General features: G+C 45.5%; 1 protein-coding gene across 15 annotated transcripts in view; it reads right to left on the bottom strand.

Annotated features, from left to right (window-relative positions):
• LOC138815266 (hepatoma-derived growth factor-related protein 2-like) overlaps positions 1-13,116 on the bottom strand; it is a 256,847-nt gene that overhangs the window by 68,420 nt on the left and 175,311 nt on the right. The window lies entirely within an intron of this gene.

Raw genomic sequence — 13,116 nt, 5'->3', positions numbered from 1 at the left:
TGGCTCACGCCTGTAATCCTAGCTACTCAGGAGGCTGAGATCTGAGGATCGCGGTTCAAAGCCAGCCCGGGCAGGAGAGACCGTGAGACTCCTATCTCCAATAAAACCACCAGAAAACCGGAAGTGGCGCTGTAGCTCAAGTGGTAGAGCGCTCGCCTTGAGCTGAAGAGCTAAGGGACAGCGCCCAGGCCCAGAGTTCAGGCCCCACGACCGACAAAAAAAAAAAAAGAATACATCAGTAAGTGATGACATGTCACCCCATCTGGACTGTCCCATTGCAAGATCCCCAGCACCACCGAAGAGGAGGATCCACCAATATATCAGATGGCCAACTGTTAAGAGATTCTCAGAGTGGAAGGAAGGGGGCTCAGGCCTATGGTGAATATGACACTGGCCACCACCCAAACTCAGTGTGTTAAAAGTTATGGATTAGATTGAATTGGTAAAGAAAGTAGAGCTAGATTGGTACTGGTGACTCACACCTGTCATCCAAGCTAGTCAGGAGGCTGAAGGCTGACAATCATGATTTAAAGGCAGTTTCTTCAGAAAAGTCCATGAGCCTCTTATCTCCAATGAAACAGAAAAAAAGCTGGAAGTGCAGGTGTGGCTCAAGTGGGAGAACATCAGCCTTGAGAAAAAAAGCTTGGTTGACAAAGTGATGCCTGGAGTTCTAGTCTCAACTCCTGAAGGGGAAAAAAAGGAAGGAAGGAAATGGGAAGGGGAGAGGGGGCAAGGGGATGAGGGAAGAGGAGGGAAAGAAGGAAGGAAGGAAGGAAGGGAGGAAGGGAGGAAGGGAGGAAGGGAGGAAGGGAGGAAGGGAGGAAGGGAGGAAGGGAGGAAGGGAAGAAGGGAGGAAGGGAGGAAGGGAGGAAGGGAGGAAGGGAAGAAGGGAGGGAGTGAGGGAAGAGGAATCCAGGACACAAGAACTATCCTGGGATATGGAAGGGGCTAGTGTGGATATGAGACATTGAAGAGTTAAAAGTGGCTTCGTTTAGAAGCAGTAACCCTTCTGCTGCTCATATTAACCTTGGGCCCACCTGAATTTCAGAAACCGTCTTGTTTGTGCTGAAACTGCTAAACCATAGATTACTTGAACAAAGCTACTTTGAAGTCAGGCCCCACTTTGTACTATAGCTGGCCTTGGGTCCCCACAAACTTCAGGAGATGACCAAGCTGGCCCAAGATAAACAGACCCTGTGAACAAACCCAGACCACCAATTATCCCAGCTACAGCTTATCAGAACCCAACTAGCCAGGAAACTCCCTGCTAAGCTTTAACTGCTCTGGAATGCCCTTTAAGACCCAGCCAGTTTGATAACTCCCTACAACCCCTTATTGCCTTGGAATGCCCTGCTGACACCTCTTGTTGCCTTAAATTTGTCAGTCTGTGATTTCTTTTTTTTCTTCTCCTTTTATCCCTTTGTAGTTTTTGCCTTTATAAACACTGTGAAATTTCAGCTCGGGGCTTCCTCCTAAGTTCTGCTGAGTCAGTGTGTGGGACAAAGCCGGAGCTGCAGCCCACCTGAATAAAGCCTTGCTTTTGAAGTGATCTTCTTGGTGGGGGTCCTGCAACAGGCGTACAACCACATGAGTTTGAGTTCCAGCCAAGCCTGGGTGGGAGAAGCTACTCTGCCTGCAACCTTTTTCTCACCAATGCCCCAAGCACTATTGCTTCTCCATATATTTGCTTATACTTGCTTTCTCTAGTTCTGAAGACAGAAATCAAACCCAACTCAGCTTAGCACCTGCTAGCTAGGAGCTTCAATTGTATTCTCCCCAATGTATCCTGGGGAGTATTTCCATCAGGTCTTGCCATTCTGGTCCACTGTAACAGCCCAGCCTTGATGCCTAGCCCTGAGGGCAGAGATGGGGGAACACCCTGACATCTTGATTGTCCTTTTCAGAAACATGGCAGGCACTTGACCAGTCACAGATTGATGAGTGACTGCTACACAATGCCAGAGGTGAAGAAGGGCTGGGGTACAAAGACTGACTGGAGTAGCATTCTGAAAAAGCCATAATCTCTGGGAAGTAGAAGTGTGGCTCCAGTAGGAGAGAACTAGTAATGTGCAAAAAGCTAAGTGGGAAGCCCTGAGTTCAAGCCCCAGTACCAGCACCAATCAATCAATGAGAAAAGAGCTACAATGTGCTCTCAGTGCCATTGGTGATGTGCAGGATAACCCAGCACCAGGGCTTTGGTGCCACACACTGTCTCTAAAAAGCCAGCAGAGATAGCAGACACCATGTCCTTTTTGCTGAGCTTCCTGTAACACAGACTCTTGCAGGAGCAGCCTAAATTCATTTCTTTTTCATTTCCTTGGAACACCACTGCTGCTAAACTAGGACAAATCCTAGAACAGGCCACCCACCTGCCCACCCACCTGTAAGGCAACATGGATTTAACCTGACACCAGGAGATCTCATCTGAGAGCATCCAATTATCAAAGCCAATTATCAAAGCCAAAAAAAGTTAAAAAAAAAAAAAAAAAAGCCCAGGACACAAAGGATAAATCTGGAGTGAAGATGTGCTCCTTCTTGCCAGGCCCAAAGAAACATAGGTCCCATGGTTTCCTTACTTACAATAACTAGTATATGTCAGGGACAAGCAGAAAAGGTCAAAAGCTATGTACATATGACCAAATAAGATGATGTCAAGCGAAATGAACCCCAAGATAGGGACACAAGTTTTGTCTTTTTCTTTCTTGCTATGGTTTCTAACATATTTATAATGTACCATGTGATTTTTTTTTTGTTTCTTTGTATGTTCTTCCCCCAAGGTATACCCCCTGTTTTCACTGTATTTGATGTCAATGCCCTGTATCTTGTATATACAGTTTTCTAATTTGGGGAGGGAAAGGGAAAAAACAAAATATTTAAATAGGGATACAGGTTGATCCATTGTAACAATGAGATGTACAAGACACTATGTTGAAAAATGAACTTTACAATTTAGGCATGGGTAGGGGGTGTGGGGGTTATGGAGCGTATTTGTGGAGGTGGGAAGGAAGGGATGGTAGGGGAAAAGCAAAAGAGGAGGCAGCAATGCTTGATAAGAAATGTACGCATTACCTTACTCATGTAACTCAACCCCTCTGTACAGCATTTGTACAATAAAAAATGTATTAAAAAAAAGATGTGCTCCTTCTCATCAATAATGCTCTTAAGCATTTAGGTGTTTTCATATCTATTACTTCAACTATTCTTATAAAATTTTCCTGAAAATACTCCAAATTATAGAGCTCAGAGATAATTGTCCTCATTTTACAGATAAGGGCATTGAGGTTCAGAAAGGCTCAGAAAGTGGGCTGGTGCAGGGTTCAAGTAGTAGAGCAACTGAATAGTAAGCAGCAGGCTCTGACTTCAAATGCTAGTACAACCAAAAAAGAGACAGAGGAAGGAAGGCATGGAGGGAAGGGGAGGGAAGGAGGGAAGGGGTCAGGGCTGACATGAAAGGAGGGTAATGAATGATCCCACACTCTAACCACTCTACAATATTCTCTATTCTGCATTCTAAAGAAGTTTGAAAGAGGGGCTGGGAAGATGGCTCAGTGGTAGAGTGCTTGCCTTGCATGCCTGAGGCCCTGGGTTCGATTCCTCAGCACCACATAAGCAAAAAGAAAAAAGCCAGAAGTGGTGCTGTGGCTCAAGTGGTAGAGTGCTAGCCTTGAGCTGAAGAGCTGAGGGACAGCGCCCAGGCCCAGAGTTCAGGCCCCACAACCGGACCCAAAAAAAAAAAGAAGTTTGAAAGAATGGTTTGATAGTACCTACTACAGTTTCAACTGTCAAGGGCCTTTGTTTGCTAGGCTGGTACTCTACCAAAGACTGGTACACTACCTCTTGAACCATACTTCCAATACTGCCTTTTCCTGTTTTTTTCAAGACAGGAGTCTATTCACATCTTTTTTTAAAAAAAATTGATACTGGTACTTGGGCTTGGACTTAAGGCCTTGTGCTCTCACTTGTCATTTTTCCTCAACTCTGCTGTTCTTGAACCACACCTCCACTTCTGGCTTTTTAATAGTTAAACAGAGAGAAAAGTCTCACAGATTTTTCTGCCTGGGCTGGTTTCACACTGTGATCCTCAGATCTCAGCCTCCACATTAGCTAAGATTATAGGCATGAGCTACCAATGTCCACCTTTTATCTATTTTTCTAGAGCAGCTCCAGGGACTCCTTGAGATTTATCTGCCAAGTAAGAAAGTTTTATTCCTAGGAAAATTCTGTCCCCATGTTCTCAGAGCCTGTCACTACCTCCCCCACAGCCTATGGGAACCTTGTCCCAGACTCCCTATGTTAGCAAAATGAGCTCCCTCCCCATAGTTTAATACACTCCTTTTCCTCTCCACAGCTGAGCATGCTCCCTTCTTAGGCAACACTAGGCCCATTTAAAAACACAGTAAATAATCAGCCTCCACAAACTTAAGATGGCATTTCTCTGGAGCAGCTACAACCATATAAGGCAACAAGAGCCCCTTAGTGTGACCTTCAGGTCTGGGCAGATGCAGGGCCTCTTATCTATTATTTGGACAGCAGCCTAGTCTGCCATGATGAAGCCCCTGGCCCTCACCAGGGTCACTACCTCCTAGTCACTTGTATCACCTCTTAATCCTCCTAGGTTATACAGGTCACCTCAGAAAATACCAGATGATTCTTCTCACTGCTACCCTGTGAGAAGGGGTCTTGCCAGCCCCCCTCCCAGCAATAAACCTACCTTTGTTCTCTGTACCTACCTGTCTCGTGGTTCTCTGACAAAGTGCAAATACTGCTCTTTTTACCTAAAAATCATTTACCATCCCTCTAAATTACCTATACTCCCCAACTCCATGGTGCAGAGCATAGGTGAAGTGATTTCTGTTTTTAAATCTCACTGGATTGTGGGTTGATCACCTCCTATGGTTCTTCCAACTACAAAATAGGATGAATATATCTTTGTCTCCAGTTGGTTGATCTCAGCAGACTTAAACCTTTGGAAAGAAAAAGGGTTTCTCTTCACCTTATGTGCTTTTCAGAGACCACTTACTATCAGTCTGTTTAGTTCCTTAACAGTATTCTTAATTGTTGGGTGCCAGTGGTTCACACCTGGAATCCTAGCTACTCAGGAGGCTGAGATGTGAGGATGGCAGTTTGAAAACAACCTGAGACGTCTGTGAGACCTTACCTCCAATTAACCACCAAAAGTCAGAAATAGAGATGGGCCTCAAATGGTAGAGCATCAACCTTTAAGCAGAACTAAGCAAAAATACTCTGGCTCTGTGATCACACCCCAGTACTGGCACAAAACAACAACAACAAAAAGTCCGCAGCTGGGCGCTGGTGGCTCACGCCTGTAATCCTAGCTACTCAGGAGGCTGAGATCTGAGGATCGTGGTTCAAAGCCAGCCCGGGCAGGAGAGACCGTGAGACTCCTATCTCCAATAAAACCACCAGAAAACCGGAAGTGGTGCTGTAGCTAAAGTGGTAGAGCGCTTGCTTTGAGCTGAAGAGCTGAGGGACAGCGCCCAGGCCCAGAGTTCAAGCCCCACGACCGACAAAAAAAAACAAAAAACAAAAAGTCCACAGTTCCAATAACCACTGTCATATTTATTAATTTGCTTGTTTACCACCTAGGTGTCTCTTCCACAAGAATGTAAGGCACATATCTTGCTGGTTACATAGTTGGTACAACAATAAATGTACTGAATGAATGAATGAATGAATGAATGAATGAATGACTCGATCCATCAAACAACCAATGAATCAATCTTATTTGCATTTGACCACTGTCTAAAGCCCACAATATCTCAATTGCAATAACCAAATTAGGTACAATAGTCAAATAACCTCATGAAGTAGGATAGATAATAGCTTTCTATTTTTCTTCAGCATAAAAATAAAATTAGTGCACAGAAATGGAGGGACAAAGGATGAACAAAAAGCAATGGTAAGCCTGACACCAGTGGTTCACACCTGTAAGCCTAGCTATTCAGAAGGCTGAGATCTGAGGATCACGTTTCAAAGCCAGCCCGGCCAGAAAAGTCCATGAGACTCTGATCTCCAATAAACCATTAGAAAACTGGAAGTGGTGCTGTGGCTCTAGCTGCAGAATGCTTGCCTTTATCTGAAGAGCACAGGGATAGCGCCCAGGTCCAGAGTTCAAGCCTCACACCGACAAAAAATAAATAAATAAATAAAACAGAGGAGAAAGCTGCAAATACATGAAGGCAGGAGCCAGCTCCTCCCTAGAGCCTCCCTCTGCTACCATTCATTCTGCTTTCCACTTTTTCAGACCTCTCTAAGAAGTCTGTCTCCCTTCTCATGATCAGTCATGGAGCAGAGCATAACTTTTCTGGCAGATGTAAACTTCTAGAGTGTACATCAGGGGCTGCACCTTGGATCCCTTGTGCCATTCATGATGTCAAGCACACAACAGGCTCTCAAATGGCCTCCAATTCTGTCACACTCCTCCCCTGAAGAGCTGGAGTCTGGTTCTCTTCCTGTACAGAGGCAGCATTTCAGATATTATTTCTAACTTAATGAATAGAGCTTCTGCCCCGGCCCGCGGGGTCGGTCAACAAGGGCTCGAAGAGGAACTGACCTGAATGAGAGACAAACCAGACACGAGGAAGGAGACCAAGACAGGGTTCTGATCAAGGTCTCAAACTTTATTTTTTACACAGCAGTATATATAGCACGCTGAGCAGGGTAATTAGCATCAGCAGGTCAATAGGGTTGCTAGGCACCAAAACTGCAAAGTATATCTTGCAAAAGGTCATAGGTGGGGAATCTTCAGAAGGTGCCAATCAATGTTGTCATAGGTAAGTTTTAAGGCTTAGTGGCTCTTCTTTTTTTGGGTCCAGTCGTGGGGCCTGAACTCTGGGCCTGGGCGCTGTCCCTTAGCTCTTCATCTCAAGGCTAGTGCTCTACCACTTGAGCCACAGCGCCACTTCTGGCTTTTTTCTTTTTGCTTATGTGGTGCTGAGGAATCAAACCCAGGGCCTCAGGCATGCAAGGCAAGCGCTCTACCACTGAGCCACCTTCCCAGCCCAAGGCTTAGTGGCTCTTATGTAAAGTGGTGGAGGTTCTTATGCAAAGTGGTCGTGCCAAGCAATGTTTTCAAACAGGGTATCAATAGGCTCCAAGGCTTAACAGCTCTTATCAAAGGTAGTAGCTGTGTTTTCTAGCAAACAGCACTTGGTTCCCAGCAAGCTTCAAGTATCATGGACATGTTCAGAGACTACATTTAGGTCAAAGAGGGAATAGAGCTGTCAGCTTGATCTTTTCCTCCTTCCTGAATCATTTGGTCTAGGGAAATCAAGCTACAACACAACACTGTGAGCAGACCACCCAGCTCCAGTTGAGACCCCAGAAGGGTGAAGAGCTAGATATCATGACTACAATCTCACACGAACCAGACCACTTCATACAGCAAAGTGCAAATCCCTGACCCACAGAAACTATGAGGTGTTTGTTCTATAAGTCACCAGATTCTAGAATTTGTTAGGAAAAGTGAGGAGAGGAGCAGAAGGGAGGGAAGGGAGGGAAGGGGAGAGAAGGGAAGAGGGAGGGAAGTGGGGGAGGCCTCTAGCAAAGGCTAAATCACACAGCCCAGACATACTCTGCTCCAGCCAACTCTGCTGGAAACTAGTTTCACCTCTTGCTCTTTCTTTTCCAGCCCCAAAGCCCCTGGCAACCACACAGCCCTCCTGGAACTATGCTCTTCCTGCCCTTTTACATTTGCTTTTTCCTGGGGGAGTGAGGAACGGGGAGGGTCCTTTTGCTCTTCCTAACATCCCTTTTCCATTTTATTTGTTCTATTCAATGCATTTTAAATTTTGTATTTTTCACAGCCTTTATATATATTGGCTGTGACCATTCCCCACATTCATTTGATCATTCCCTCCCCCCACCCCGCCTCATCTATCTACATTTAATGTTTTGAACCATATGGACCAATTCGAAGTTTGTACGTGGGCTGGGAATATGGCTTAGTGGTTGAGTGCTTGCCTAGCACACATGAAGCCCTGGGTTCAATTCCCCTGTACCACATAAACAGAAAAATAAGAAGTTTGTGTATATATGTGTGTGTGTGAGTGTATATGAAAGAGACAGAGACACTGACAGAGAGAGAGACAGAGGGGGAGAACAAGCATTCCATGTAGTAAGAGGCAGGTGGTTTTCATGCAGTCAATGTGGCTGGGAACAGAGGTGGGGAAGACAGGAGAGGAGGGGACCAGGAGTAGTTTCCTACAGGAGAGCCAGGGGCATTATTCACATTTCCAGAGATCACTATGACTGATGAGTAGAGAAAGTCATAAAAATACCACAGGTCAAGCACATCTTTGCCTCAATTTCAAAATCTAAAACATTAATAACTTCTTAACTCATTTAGCAACAAAATCTGATCTAAAAAGACACGTGTATTAATAGTCTTTATTTATCCAATTCATGTGTTGTCTGAATACATTTTGGCCATGGGGGGAGGGAGGTGCCTGATCACAGGGAACCAATTGCACTGTGCCAACATTCCTAATTTTAAGAACACTTGTGTGGATGTTGCAGACTGACTGCTTGGGTCCCTTCTGCCAAATTCACCAATGTGCCAGAATTTGGGGTGATTATTTCATGAGGAGGGAGCCCCAAGAGTGGGATTAGTGTCTTCATGAGAAGAAACAGGAGCTCTCCCCTGAACACTGTCTTCACCCCTAATTGTTAATTGCAAAAAAAGCAATTAGCTATAAACTAGCACCTTGACCATGACCTTGACTCTGGCAGCCTTGAGCTCAGACTTTCAGTTTCCCCAACATGAGAAATACAAGATTCTGTAAATCCTCTGTTCAAGTTCTGTTCTCTCAGCTCACACTGACAAAGACCACCAATTATCAATATTTTAATTCTCTGCTGCAACACAACCATCATTGCCCACTATGCAGAATGCGATACAGCCATTCCAGATGTTGACCTTCCAACTACCACAGTGGTGTGAGACCCTTCAGGGGGAGGATGGTGGCCAGGCATGGCCTCTCCAGGTCCAGCTCCTGGCAGAACAACTGCTCTATTTAGCTGTGCACAGGATGGAGATCAACATCATCCAACACCAACATCTCACACCACCAATTTCCTTCCCTATGCCTTAGCAGAGCTTTCAGTAAGTTCTCCGCCACTAGGTAAATAGCATGGCTTTCCCCTCTCCAAGTCCCACTCGGACTCTTTCTTGAGAACTCTGCCACGGCCCTGAGCAGAAGGTGTTTGGAACCACTTCCTCAGCCATGTGATGGCAACTCAGATAGTGGCTGCTCCTACAGCTGATATTCCTATGTCCTTTACAGTTTTTTTTTTAATTTTGGTGCCAGTCCTGGGGGTTTGAACTGAGGACCTGGGTGCTGTCCCTGAGCTTCTTTGGCTCAAGGCTAACACTCTACCACTTCAGCCATAGCTCTATTTCTGCTGCCCAGACTGTCTTCCAATTGCCATCCTCAAATCTCAGCCTCCTGAGCAGCTAGGATACAGGCTTGAACAACTGGCTCATTAGCAAATCTCTCATTAGTCTATTCTCTTGTTTTATAGTTAAAAAATCCTCTGTATTAACCTGGTTGAAGCCTGACTCTGAATTCTAAAGTGTGTCCACTACAGAGGGTCTAGGTTAAGAGAACCCACACTGGGCATAACAATGGCATCACTATCACAGTTATTAAGCACCAGGTACTATTCAAAGTGGTGTGTGTGTGTGTGTGTGTGTGTGTGTGTGTGTGTGTGTGTGTGTGTGTGTGTGTGTAAACTCATTTAATCCTAAAACCTATCCCCTGAAGCACTAAGTAGTATAATTATGTCCATTTTATTGGGGAGGGTCAGTGCTAATCAGCCGGGACAGGAAAATCTGTGAGATTCTTTTTTTTTTTATTTGTCTGTCACGGGGCTTGAACTCTGGGCTTGGGCATTGTCCTTGTGCTCTTCAGCTCAAGGCGAGTGCTCTACCACTTGAGCCAAGGTGCCACTTCCAGTTTTCTAGTGGTTTATTGGAGATAAGAGTCTCATGAAAGGTGAGCGCCCCCGTGGCTCACGCCTGTAATCCTAGCTACTCAGGAGGCTGAGATCTGAGGATCCCAGTTCAAAGCCAAGAAAGTCCGTGAAACTCTTATCTCCAATAAACACTCAGAAAACCAGAAGTGGCACTGTAGCTCAAGTGGTAGAGAGCTCGCCTTGAGCTGAAGAGCTGAGGGACAGCACTCAGGCCCAGAGTTCATGTCCTATAATCGACAAAAAAAAAAAAAAAAAAAAAAGAGTCTCAAGAACTTTTCTGCGCGGATTGACTTGGAACCATGATTCTCAGATCTCAGATTCCTGAATAGCTAGGATTACAGACTTGAGCCATCAGCCCCCAGTGTCTGTGAGATTCTTATCTCTAATTAACTACCAAAAGAGCCAGAAGTGGAGCTGTGACTCAAGTGGTAGAGCACTAGCCTTGAGCAAAAGAGGTTAGGGACAACACCCAAGCACAAAGCTCAAGTCCCAGGAGAACGTCTCCACTCTCCCTCCCCCCAAAAAATTAAAGAAATGACAAAAGAAAGAGATTAAGAAATGTATTCAGGCTGGGCAGTGATGGCTCACACCTGTTATCTTAGCTATTCAGAAGGCTGAGATCTGAGGATCATGCTTTAAAGCCAGCTTGGGCAGGAAAGACCATGCTAGATTATTAGACTTTCCCAGAAAACCTCACAGACATCCAGGTACAGAGAATAAAGAAAAGTTTATTGCCAGGAAAGGACCCGGCAAGAAACCTTCTCACAGGGGAGAAGTGAGAAGCAGCACCAGCTATGTCTAAGGTGACCTATATAACCTAGGAGGTTTAGGAGGGGCTAGAAAGGACGAGGAGGCAGAGACCCTGGTGTGGAAGTGTGGGCCAGGGGCTTCATAATGGAAGATGAGGATTTATGGCTACTGTCCAAATAGTAGATAAGGGGTCTCTCAACTGCCCAGACCTGAAGATCACTCTAAGAGGCTCTTGTTGCTTACATGGCTTATATGGTGGTAGCTATTCCAGAGAAGAGCCATCCCAAGGTAGAGGGTGTTGGAGGCTGATTATTTACTGCCTTTACCAAGTGGGCCTGGTGTTGCCTAGGAAGGGAACATACTAAGCTGTGGAGAAGGGAAGGAGTGTACTAAGCTATGGGAAGGGAGTTCATTTTGCTAACTGTCCATGAGACTCTTCTCTCCAATTACCCATCAAATTACCCATCCAATTACCCAGACACAAAACTGTGGCTCAAGTGATAAAGCTCTAGCCTGGACCAGAAAGGCTTAGGGAGAGCGCCTATGTTCTGAGTTCAAGTCCAGGACCAGCACCAAATAAATAAATCAATAAATAATGTATCTAAACACATATAACTAAGACAGTGATGTCTGGATCAAACCCAGACAAAACAGAGGTCTTGAAAGGTTGGTATTAAGGCAGAATGAGAATGAGGCAAGGAGACAAGGGGTAGTAAGGAAGGCAGTCTGAAAGGTACCACATGGCCTTTACTGGGCTCTCAAGGTCATGTCTGAAATTCACTGTCTGGCAGCAGTACAACAGGTCTGAAGGTCAGAGACTGGGTCCCTCCCTCTAGGAATATTGGAGTACCAGTCTGGGGTACATTCAGTATTCGGTAAGAAACTGATGGATGACTCACATGTAAATGAAGCAGAACCATAGACTCAGCCAGCAGCCCTCAATCAGGCTGAGACTGCACAGCAAGGCCTGGAACTGGAGTGTACACATCCTTCCCAGGATCATCCTGGGCTTCTCCCTGACTCACCTGGCCCAGCTATAAATGCTTGACAGAGGTAAACAAAACAATTAGTTGGCTGCATGACTTAGCTACTAAACACAGTATTCCATGAACTGCAAGGTAGACTAGGCAGACCCAGCTCTGCCTATGGCCCAGCTTCTCCCAAACCTGGGGACTTTGACTACTCCTTGCAGTTTTCCCAGTCCGGACTGCTGTCTGTGCTGCACCTCTGCCTAGAATCACATGGCTTCCCACCCCTTCCCTAGCCTTTAGGGCCTGGCTGAATCATCACACTCAACTTGAAAAGAATAGTCAGGGCTTCCCTTTTCAGGAGGCCAGGCTCTCCCATGAACTTGCACACACCTGTACTCACAGAAGCCAGAGAGACACACTGCATTCTGGGATTAGGACTTCAGGCTCTGCAGGCCAGTCAGCATTTCAGCAGCCAGCTGTGTGGCCCTGAGTGAAGCATATCTCTTGCCCTATGCTTAGTACCCTCATCCATAAAATGGAGCAATTATGGTCCACATATTATTAGGCTGATGTGATCATGAGCAGGGTACCAGATACTGCAATCCTAGTTAATGAAGAGGCTTGATAAAGAGAGTCACACTTCCAAATCAATCCGGGCAGAAAAGTCTGCAAGATTTCATCTACATGGAAGGCAGTGTGTGCTTGTGATGTCAGGAAGAGCGGCAGTCTAGAATAAATGAATCACATTCAGGTATTCACTCAGGCAGGAAGTGAAATCCTATCATAAAAAAACAATCAGTAAAAAACAGGGCTGCAGACATGGTTCATTTGGCAGAGCACCAGCCTAGCAGAGTCCAAACCTCAGAACCCCCAGCCCCCTAGAGAAAAAGAACAATAATATAGAGAGTACTTAGTACTGCACCAGCAATAACTATTATATATGATGAATATCCTGAGCTCAGATGTTGCAGATTATTTGGCATCTGGATACCTGCAGGTGGGCACAGTAGATGAATGAAAGGATCCATTCTCTTTTAGCATCAGCTGCTGCTCTCCCTGGCTCCATGCTTCCTTCATGTTCCTTCACTTACCTTCTTGAGACATCTGTGCTTCCCTCATCCTAGGCTTACAACTACCCACAGCCACAAGAATCCTGCAAGTGGATTTTACATCTAATATCAGCTTTGGGTTTCAGTTGAAACACTAAATACAACAAGGAAAAGGTGCTTTTCAATTTTAATTTTATTTCTTCTGAAAAGACCCCAGACTCCAGTATATGTTCACCCATTGAGCCCCCCATTGAGCCCTTTAAGGAAAACTGCTGCCCCTTCCCCTGCATACCTAAGAGAGCGAAGCAGGACACAGGCAAGTCATTACATGCCCTAAAGCCAGGCATTCC

The sequence above is a fragment of the Dipodomys merriami genome, unplaced genomic scaffold, assembly GCF_024711535.1.
Source record: "Dipodomys merriami isolate MVZ:Mamm:240054 unplaced genomic scaffold, mDipMer1.0.p SCAF_1084, whole genome shotgun sequence".
NCBI lineage: Eukaryota > Metazoa > Chordata > Mammalia > Rodentia > Heteromyidae > Dipodomys > Dipodomys merriami.
Note: the sequence above shows the minus strand (reverse complement) of the source record. Positions and strands in the feature narration are given on the sequence as shown.